The sequence below is a fragment of the Tiliqua scincoides genome, chromosome 2 (genome assembly GCF_035046505.1).
Source record: "Tiliqua scincoides isolate rTilSci1 chromosome 2, rTilSci1.hap2, whole genome shotgun sequence".
Lineage (NCBI taxonomy): Eukaryota > Metazoa > Chordata > Lepidosauria > Squamata > Scincidae > Tiliqua > Tiliqua scincoides.
The window spans coordinates 38,034,986-38,046,107 of NC_089822.1; the positions used below are offsets into that span (position 1 = coordinate 38,034,986).

Below are 11,122 nucleotides of genomic sequence, written 5' to 3' on the forward strand. Positions count from 1 at the left end.
GGGTCTAGGACAGGGGTGTTAAATACAAGGCCAGTGGGCTGCATACAGCCTGCAGAAGCTCTTCATCCAGCCCACATGATAAATGGGCTCTCCCATTACCAGCCTTTCAGCAGCACCACTTCTGCTAAGTTCTGGGAGGGTGAGATCTGGAAGGAGGCCTCAGAAGGCAAGCAGAGCTAAGAGGGCAGACCACGAATGGTGAGAGTGTGAGATGCTGCCAAGGCTCTGCTAAAAGCCCAATTATCATGCAAGTCACCCTTTAAGATGCACCGCTTCTGCCAAGGCAGAGCACCTCTTAGCTACTAAGCTGCAAAGTGATGCCTTGGCAGAAGTGGCACTGCTGAAAGAGCAGCACGTGTGATAATTGGGCTCTCACAGCATGATAACTGGGCACTCCCATAGCTTGAAAAAAATGATCAAAAGTTGCGATTTTCTTTTCTGTCATTTGCAGTGAATGAGTTTCTATGTGAAAACAGTACTTATTTCTGGCCATCATCTGCCTAATGACATCACTTCCTGCTTAATGTCACTTCTGGCCCTTAGCAGGTCCAATGAATGCTGTTCGGCCTGCTGCATGAAACAAGTATGAGACTCCTCGTCTAGGATGTGCGTGCATCAAGAGCATGCATATGCTGTAACACATGAGGCCAGTTTAGGGTTAAAAATATATTCAGAACCGGCCTTCTGGATCTCTAAATTGTCTTTGAGACTAGCTCAACATTACATGCTAACACATGCAGTCATATCCCCAACTAATTTTTGGGAAAACAGAGCCATTTGGTGGGGAGGAGGCAATTTAGACAAGGGACAGCAGAAAGGAAGACTTCCATAACTCTTTCCTCAACTACTACCCCCCCCCCATTTCAAAATCATAACCTGAGGCTTTTCCTTTCACAGGGTCTCAAATGCATATTGATACACATTTTGAATCTCACATGTGAAAAGCTCCTTGTGGGACAATTTGGAATGGCAATTCTCCCTCCCTTGCTGCTTATCCTTTCCCTAGGCAAGTCTACTTTTTTATTTTCTTTATCCAAGAAGGCATTCGGGCACTGTCAAAAAAGTAGGCCTGTAAACAAGATTTTTCTACAACCCTAACCGTCCAGAATGGTCACCACACATGTAAGTTATCCACCCATCGCACTAGTGCTGCCCCATGCTGCTATGCTGATTCAGTGTTCTGTATAGGATTGCAATGCTAGAGGATCACAGTGTCTGCATTATTATGATAATTTTAACTCACTGTCTCTTTTTAATATGCTTATATGCCAATAAAGGTTTCTATCCACAACCCTAACCAATTGGTTTATGAGGATATATAGTCATTGTATAACAGACAATGAAGACCATACCTAGCATGCTATTTTTGCTGATGCATCCTGAAGTTGTTCTCAGATCAAGAGCAGCAAACGCTTTTGATCTCACAAAGTAATACCCTCACACACCTACCTGTATAACCAAAATATTTCTGCAGTTTACATTAGAATGTGAACAGTTTTGGAATCTGCCGTTTACCAAAACCACTTGGAATGGGGTTTTACTTCACTTGTAACCCTACAGTCTTGCTTTTTACAGTTTTAATGTAGCATCTGATGAAGGAGGCCCTTGACATGAATGTTTGTGTTGCAGAGTGCAAATTCTTTTAAAGTGCCACAGGATTCTTCAGATGGAATTCTGTGCACAGTTAGGCTGCATAAATCCCTTTGAAGCCAATGTGATTTAAACAACCTGATTGTGCACAGAATTGCAGGATTTTCTCTCTCTCTCTCTCTCTCCTCCCCCCCCCCCCCCCGGAATTCATTTTGAGTGTCTGACCATATCATACCTAAATGCTAGATAGGCAAGAAATGAGTGTGTATGAGAAAGAGCAAGCCTGCATCACCTGTCTGCTACGAGAGAGGCAATGAACTTTCACAAGTGGATGTGAGGAACCAAGCACTCTAGAAAAGCTGTTGGGGAGAAATGAGATGCACCCTTTCCAGCTCATCTGTTTCCCCAGTAGGACAAGGGTTTGAATATGATAAGCTACAAACAAGCATTCCCTAGTTGAGTTTCTGCAGAATTTCCAATGGTTGGTTAAATATGTGCAGGCTAGAAATTTCAAAATATGTGCAAGGTTTTCATTATTTAGCAGGAAAGCAGTAAAAACTAGATATACTTTTCTTTTTCCTGAAAATCAGAAAGCCACATTTTTTAGACTACACGCATATTACACTAAAGGAGGCCATGGATATTATTGGGCAAATGTGCCTGGAAGTTCTTGTAAACTATTGGGGGGGGGGGAGGCCTTTGCAGTCAAACGTTCAATTACTTCCTAAACGAGATGATAGTACATTGTAGTTCTGTCACTAAGATTAAAATAACTGGGCTGGACTGGAGCTGTTTCAGATATTCTGCAACCCATCAGACTGTTTTTCACTAGGAAATTGCCAAGGCTAATTTGGATTGTAATAAATGTTTGGGAAGGCTGCATGTGTCACAAAATGCACAACTGTTACAGATGAGAGTTTTTATTATTTCACACATGCACTGTCTGGCATCCACAAACCATGACTCAAGTTCAAGGTTCTCCTTATCTCTGAAGCCACCATCCCATACCTGTCCAAGTCTCAGTGGCCCGCACTCAATGAACGTGACAGCATCTCAGCATGTCAGATTGCTTTCAACCAGTATCCATGTCCTGTCACATCAGTGCCAAAGAACGATTGCAAGGATGGTACAGAGAAATGGAAGATCACAGGGAAAAAAGCCATTGCAGGCTCAGTTCTACTATGAACATCATCACTAAGGGCTCAATCCTAACCCCTTATGTAAGTACTTGCCAGCACTGGCATAGCAGTGCCAATGGGACATGTGCTGCATCCTGCAGTTGGGTGTCACTCGCGGAGGCCTCCTCAAAGTAAGGGAATGTTTGTTCCCTTACCTCAGAGCTGCATTGCCCTTAAGTCAGTGCTGGAAAGCACTGACATAAGGTGTTAGGATCGCGCCCTTTACCATAGTAAAGAACAACCAACTAATGAAAAAAGAGCTGGACAGTTTGCTCATAGGCTCAAACCCTGTTGCAAGAAGCTCATGTGTCATTTTCCTGATACTCAGGTGCAATTTTGGATGTATCAAACCTTTGGTCACTAATGTTGGGATGTTATAGCTCAGTGGTATCAGTATTACATTTTGATAAATTGGACACTGCAGAACTGGGAGCTTTATCTACTCAGCCTCAAGAACGTTGTGCCGTGGGAATGTTATAGGAAAATGGACATTTCTTTTGAAATAAATACATTTTTAGCAGACCTGGTTACTTGACGCAGGGAGGTATTAGAGGCCGGCCAGGATGGGCACTGAAACAAGGACCCACACCCATCAGAGGGCCCATCTGGCTTTGCCAACCCCTGAACTTTCAGTACTAGTGAATGCACCCAAACAGGACAGTCTGCAAGTGTCATGGGGAAGTTGAATGTAGGGTGCCAGCAGTGATTCAAGGCATGGTCACAATACCAGTAAACTACACATTTTACCAGACTCTTCTAATCTAAGCTTATAGAACGAGGAGCAACTACTGTATACTTTTCTTAACCTCTGCATTTGTAATCTAGGCCACAAGGAACATTTATAATTGGACATGACATACTGGTCTTCAGAATGTCAAAAAGATGTGCTACACCTCTTATGTTGTTATTAGGATACACTAAAGGCATTCAGATTCCCACCATTTCTCCAAAGATGACATTTGTGAAAAATTGTTAGAAGTCACTGTTTAGGTTTTCATGATTACAATTTTTTTTAAAAAGCACAGCAGAAGTCCCATGAGAGATTGCCATACAAAATCTTCTATACCGACAAGAAATTGCTGCTGAAATTTTGAGAATCAGAATTTTCTCCACATTCCATCTCTGTTCCTTGGCATATATTGCATGCAATTATACTTTTATTCAGCAATCCATGCCAAGCATTAAACAGTTAAAAGACCTTTGCAGAATGGTTCATCTCCTACTGAAAATAATGACCACCAGGGAAATTTGCAGATTAAAGTCATAACCTGTCTGCTATCAATATGGCTTAAAATCACATCCAAATTTTTAAATTATACACATATACGCATTACAAACATAATCCAATTTCAAAAATGACGCTTTTGTGAGCTTTTGTGCTTCTAACTCTTAGTGCTTTGGTAAATTAAGCAAATTTGTTATCTACTACAAAAGAGTAAGTGCAATTCTCTGCAGCATACATATATTCTTTAATTAGATTTCAAAAACTACAACAGTATGTCTTATAATAGTTTCTCACCATTTAAACTTTCAGTTTATTGTGGTATGAGATGCTTACAGTATGTTAGATATTCTGTTACACTTTTTATGTATTTCCCGAGCCTTAAGAAGGTAATCCTACTAGCACTTTTTATACATGCCAATATTCGATCTCGTTAAAGTGGCAATCCTATGCATGTTTTCTTCAGAGTAGGTGTAAGTGAACACAGTGGAACTTCTTTCAAAGTAAACATGCACAGTATCACGCTGCATGCCAGAATGCTTTGTATTAAGCTGACAGGTACTTTTCTTTTTTAAAATAATCTGACAGTTTTACTGGAGCTTACTCCAAATAACATGATATAGGTGAGTCTTTCCTGAGTAATGTGTACCTCAATTCACTATGCAGTTCAATTCCACTGATTTCAATGGAACTTACTTCCAAGTACGTATGTTCAGGACTATTGTATATAAGCCTTGATAAGCTTATATAGAAGTACTCTACCTTCATCAAGCCCATAAATCCTCCCAAGATCACATGAAGTGAAGATAGAAAAACACTCACGCGCACACACAGAGGAAATGAAATTTCCCAAACCACAAATCATCAAAAACACCTATAGGTAAGTAAATGTTGCAAATTTTTGAACAGCATCTTTACTGATTCTAAGAATACATGCAACTAAGAGAAAATTTAGCACGTATTATTTTTAGCTATCCCATTAGCCATAGGCAATGAAAATGCAATGTTTATACTTATGGCTGACTCCTTAGTGCCGTACTATGCAAGACACCAAGAAGCATCAGTTGGGGTTACTTCTTATAACATTTGTTTTAATAAAAGATTTTTCAAAAAATCCTATGCAATTAATCAGCAAGGGAGTTCAATGTTTCTGAATATTTGTACAGTCTTCTTACACTTTATTGAGAATTGGAGTACAAAATACAACTGAATATTTTTTTTTTTTTAAAAGATAGCCAAAGGCTCATGAGACCAAGATGATTTAAAGGCACTGCATTTTTTTTGATAAATTATAAAGCGACGTAAAGAATTGCAACCCTGAACTAATTCATTCAATTGCAGTCTCTACAATTTTTACATAAATTATCCGAAATAAAGTAACTTGAGGATTTGGCTTGCCTTTATGTTGCACTTCACTGTATATACAGAAAGGAACCACTACAGTTCCCGACAGTTTCAGAAGAATCTAACTATAGTTGGTGATGTATCTTATAACCAGCTTTATATACTGAAAACTTGAAGGTTCTATAAAAATTCCACAGCAACTGATCTTCCAAAGCATCAACACTAAGTCTGCACTGTTTGAAGGATTACAGCACCCAAAAATCTCCCACAGCACAGTAATACAGAAAGTGAGTTTTCTGTGCTTCAGATTGCACTTAACAATGACTAAGCAATCAAGCGATAGTAGCCCTTATGTAATAAATAACCAATTGAAAATGAAGTGTGCCTTGCAATGCAATAGCAATCAGCTTTTATCTCTGTCCAATCAAGTTGACATCTGAACTGCCTAATCCTCCTTTTGTAAGGCACATAAGACTTTGTTGTCACTGCTGGTTTTGTGAATCGTCTCTATAAGCTGCTCTGATTTCCTAAAGATGACAGATCCCAGTGAACAGCCAAGCTCTACTGCACTGCAGTCAATGCGACAGTTGAGATTAAGGTACAGGACTGAAGACACTGGGATTTAATCACCTGTCCACATGTAACATATTGACCGTCAGAAGATTAGCTTAAATCTGTTCAGAGTACCAAACCAATTACTAGATTCAAAAAGCACAGAAATATGTTTGAATATCTACACATTTCATTTGCAACTTCTGTCATGTACGCCGACTAGTTTGAAATGATGCAGGTTCTACTTGAACTGCTAAAAACCTATAGCATTAACCTTTTAAAGCTATAGCCCACTACACTTTTGTTATTCAGCAAACTTTTCAGCATGCATTTTATGTGCACCTTTCCTGGATTTCAGCTACGTGAATTTAAGCTGTAGAAGAGCCTAAAATATGACGTTTACATACACCTCTGGGATCAAAGAGGACAAAACAGTCTGCTGCAAACACATTCTTGGGGAAATACCATAATATGTAGAAATGATGAAGACAGTATTTTTATTTCCATGAATAGAACTTTGTGATCCTCATATAGAAATAATCAGAGAGTCCAAAACCACTTGATTCCATGTTATTCTAATTTTGGTTGAACTGCATAGCTAAGAAGTTGCTCTGTGTCCAACAGGTTAAAGACTGAAAATTATTAAAGTTATCACTCTTTCAGATATATAATATAGGAAATCATGACTTGCTGAAAACACTGAAAAGACTGCTTCTCTATGATGGGGGGAGTTTAAAAGGGGGTGCAAGGGTACCATTAATTATTTGTCAAACATGAAAAATGAACCTGTTAAAAATATGAAGTGTTAAAGTCTGACACTACATTAGCAAAAACATTTATTTGTAAACTAGTCCTACTGATTCCTAGGGGAATTTAATATCAAGAAGATGCATTTTAGATTGCGGCATTACTTATTTTCTCTCCAGGATAAAGGAAACAGAGAGAAGTTAAATAAGTTTGCAATTCAGACATTTGCAACTTCTGGAAATGGGTTGAACATTTCTTTCTCCTTCCCAGAATAACCACCTAGTATTTTAAAATCACAATGCATAAATATTACCTGAATAAAATAAAATGTAGGTATATAAAGGTAAGCACCTGCTCATATTATGTTTCCCAAAGAGTCTGCCATCTAACATAGCATTTGAAAAAATGAATGAGTAAATTATTCCACTTATTATCACTTACTGCCTACAACTTATGTCCCAGTAAACATTTTCATGGCAGGTTGTAATACTTTCATTAATATATCAATAGACTATTCCTGAATGGGCAATCCAGACATGTAACTTTAAACATTCTATTATTATATTTCTAATGAAAATCCAGGAACATGTTTTAGGAACATATGTTCAACTTTTCTACTTTAGCACATTCAGAGAACTTGAGTGCATGTAGGATAACATGTTCCAACTATCTGTAACCATCAGAAAGGATAAACTGGTGTTGTAACCATCTATCTCACATGAGAAAACTCCCTAAAAGGCATTTATTTCTTTTTATGAGCTTGATTTCAGAAACCTTCATTTGTTCATATGAGTTTTCTGTTGTCATCCAAGCAGTTCTGCAAGACCTAATTTACAGAAAGGTTTGCATGATCAAATCACAGAGCCATTCTTCTGAATCTGGTATTCTAACATACAAGAGCAATTCATCACAGTATATGAGATTTAAAACAAAGTGATGTCATCTATCTATTCTCCAAGAATACAGACAGCACCTCTTCCACATCCTTAAGGTTTTGCACAGTGAAATATATCTAAATGCTGCCAGTGGTAGAGAGTCATCTCTCGCAAGGGTAAGAATGGATGTAACAGCCAACTAAGTATAGTGGAAATGCTTTTCAAAAGAAGCATATAGTATTGTCCATAAATGCCAATATAAGAAACATATGAGTGTCAGTATTACCAAAAAAGCATCTTTGAACCTTAATTTAGGATTGAGCAGATTCTGCGAAATAGCCTGGTTGAGCCTGAAATTAGGCAGTAAAACAACAATATTGGTTCACAGTTGACTATACCTCTGTGCCTTACCTCAGCACTGCCTTGGGTTGTTTTTTTTTTTTTAAACACTACATATAAATATCTATATTCTGCAATCACATAACCTTGCTAAACGCTCCCCAAAGAAAAACACTCTTCATTTTTTTGTCTAATGTAAATGGCAAGTTAGACATTTTTGCATCCTCTACTGAAACAAATGTATGGAACTGATGTATTTTGAAGACAATGGCCTTTATGTTTCATTTTATATATGTGACTACAAGGCATTTCATCTCAAGCCAGGAATTTATAGACCACTGCAGAAACACTGGCAGAGTGCCCTTCTGCTGCTTAATTGTTTTAAACAGTAGCAGGTATGAAGTACACACTGCAAGTGTTTTCTTCTAAAAGGCATTATTCAAGTGGTTACTCTTCTATGATTTCCCAAATCTACGGAGGTACTAAGTGCTATATGCAAAAGATAACTGTTATTTTTATTAACTTAATAAAGCCATATCTCCTACAGATTCTCCTTCCTCTTTCACACCACACATAAACCTGGTGAGATGCTAAATAGCAAAACAGTCAGTTTGCCAGGGAGTGATCAAATCTGGCTCAACTTACTTCCAAAGTTGGAAAGCCTGCAAAAAGACCATGTCTCCCCATTACAATGGCCACACTTCTCCCATCTCAAGACGAAGTGAGCAGATGAAACAATGGGGCAGACCTTGCCAGAGATGCCATGTCTAAAACCAAAGAATTAAAACAGTGACGTCCGCTCGCACGATGGGAGTTGAAAAGGGCATCTGCTCTGATGCCAGCTTATTTCTTCACTGGCCTGTTTGATAACTCACAGGGCAAGTACTCCAAGGTCACGAGCGTTTGGTGAAATGTTCAAAGACAAACAGAGCTGAGCACACTTCACAATATCAAAACACACCAATGACGTGAACCAACTTCATGAAACTTTAAACACTCATGCAGCTGATGGAGGGGAGGTGGGGGAGAAACGAGTCAGCTCTGCTGGTATGCTGCAAAGTTACTTTAAAGCCACTGATTACACCAGAGGGCCATTGCCTCCGCCACAGCACATTCCCAGGACACGTTAACCTCCTGCCACAGACATTTGCAATGCCCACACGGGGTACATGAGGGCTGATACAATCTAGTTTACTTTTAGATGCAATGGCACGTGTACTTACATTGCAAAGGTGTGGATGATCAGGCTAGTCCTTGAGATTTTTTTCCCTTCTTGGGGGATGAGAGAGAGAGAGAGAGAGAGACAGACACACTGAGGAGAGTTGGGGGGAGGGAAGGAGGGAGAAAAAGAACCAAAAAACCAAAATAAAGCAACCAAAAAGATGCCTTTAGCTCTTCCAGCCTTGTAAGATGTTCGCCACCTGGATCAACATGCAGCCTCCGTTAACCAGGCAGGCAGGCAGGCACACACACACACCCTTAAAAAAACCAATCCCATGAGCAGCCAGAAGCTATCTGGTCTCTGTGTGTGTGTGTGAATGTGAATGTGAATCTAGGATGCAGGAGGCGAAAGTGCCTGTGCTGCTGGCCGGATTAAAAGTAAGCGGACTGGTCCTGCGCGCGTCCAGGAAGGAAGTGACAGGAGGCGAGTGGGAAAAAGCGCAGCTCACAGGCTTTGTAGCATCACGGATGGGAGGAAGGGGGGCTGGCTGGCTGGCGGGGGGGGGGGAGAGGCAGGGCAAGGAGGGCTCCCAACTGCACGGCCGGCGGCGCTTCTCTGCCTCGGTGCTCTCTCTCTCTCTCCTTTCTCTCTCCCACAATCCCAGCCGACTGGCTCTCTCCTGGCGAGCTGGAGAAATCATCAGTTTCACTCTTGCAAAAAGGGGGCGGGATCTCAGCCCCGAAGCGCTTTAATAAAACAAACAGAGCAGCCGGGAGGGGGGCAGAGGCGGGCGCAGCGAAGGCCCCCCTCGCCCCTCTCCCTGTAGTCTCCACGAGACGGATAAATTGCTCCGCGACCCTCCTCTAATTATGTATATGGGATGCAGAATCAATCACCCAACATCAGGCACCTCAATCAAGCACTTTTTAAATGATAATTGCATCTTGCCAGGTCTGACATTTGGCTAATTTTAGGGGGTTTTTTTGCTGCGGGGGGAGGGGTGATGGGAAGGAAGGTGGTGGCGACGCTGGTGGCGGCTCCCCACACTTTCCTGGGAGGAAGCCCCGTGGACTCGAATGGGACTTGCGCCTGAGTAGACAGGCTGGGGCTCAGAGTTGGAGGAAGGAATGACACCAGCCCGCAGGACCGTCCTTTATTCCGCCCAGCCCAGGCGATGGCAGCGAGAGCGGGAGAGCACTCGCCCCGCGCCCCCTCCTCTCCCCGGCCGTCCTCTTCCTCCCACCCCCAGCGCCACCCCAGGGAGGAAGGCGAGAGGAGCCGAAGGAGGACGCGCGAGATCGCTGCTGCCGGAGCCATCCCGGGTGAAGTCTTCCTGGCCAGCATCGGCGCGAGCGAGCCCTGCTGCTGGGACTGGGCGTCAAAGACAGAGGGGCAGGGCGCCCGGGTCCTCCTTGCGGTGGAGGTGGGGTGGCTGGACGGATGGTGGGTGGACGGGCGTGGGGCGGCTCCAGGAGGGCAAGGGAAGGGGGAGAGTGGGGTGCGGTGAAAAGGCTTGCCAAGGGTGGCATCCTCTCCCTGCGCGCAAGCCCCACCGCGGCGGGCGGGCGGGCGGGCTGACTGGTCCCCACTGATGCTCAGTCGCGCAATCTCCAGACTGCCCTCTGTGGCGAGGGCAGGCGGACTGCGATCCGGCCAGGGAGCGGGACGGGACCTCGGGAGACGGCGCAAAGCCAAGCGTGCCACCGCGTCAGAGTGAGGCTGCAATCCTACTACCCTCACTTTCCCGGGAGTAAGCCCCATTGACTATTATGGGCTTGTTTCTGAGTAGGCAGTGCACGGGATTGGGCTGAAAGGCTGCAATCCTACCCTCACTTTCCTGGGTGAAAGCCCCATTGACTATTATGGGGCTTGCTTCTGAGTAGACTGCATAGGATCGGGCTGAAAGGCTGCAATCCTATCCTCACTTACTTTAGGAGTAAGCCCCATTGACTCTTATGGGACTTGCTTCTGAGTAGACATGGGCTACTTGGCTTGGGCTTGGGCTGAAAGGCTGCAGTCCTGCCCTCACTTTCCGGGGAGTCAGCCCCGTTGGCTATGGTGGGGCTTGCCACTGAGTCGACATGCATAGGCTCGGCACCGGCCGTGGGCAGGC

At 42.7% G+C, this 11,122-nt stretch overlaps 1 protein-coding gene across 7 annotated transcripts in view; it reads right to left on the reverse strand.

Annotated features, from left to right (window-relative positions):
* The window catches only part of MEF2C (myocyte enhancer factor 2C), a 175,464-nt gene extending 165,797 nt beyond the window's left edge, over positions 1-9,667 (reverse strand). For 6 of the 7 annotated variants that reach the window (XM_066618483.1, XM_066618488.1, XM_066618486.1 and 3 more), the window contains exon 1: positions 9,071-9,667. The gene's annotated coding sequence lies outside the window, so the exon portion shown is untranslated. Of the gene's footprint in view, positions 1-8,492; positions 8,555-9,070 lie in introns of those variants that run through there. The other variant, XM_066618484.1, reaches the window with a different exon arrangement.
* Between the last annotated feature and the right edge of the window lie 1,455 nt (positions 9,668-11,122).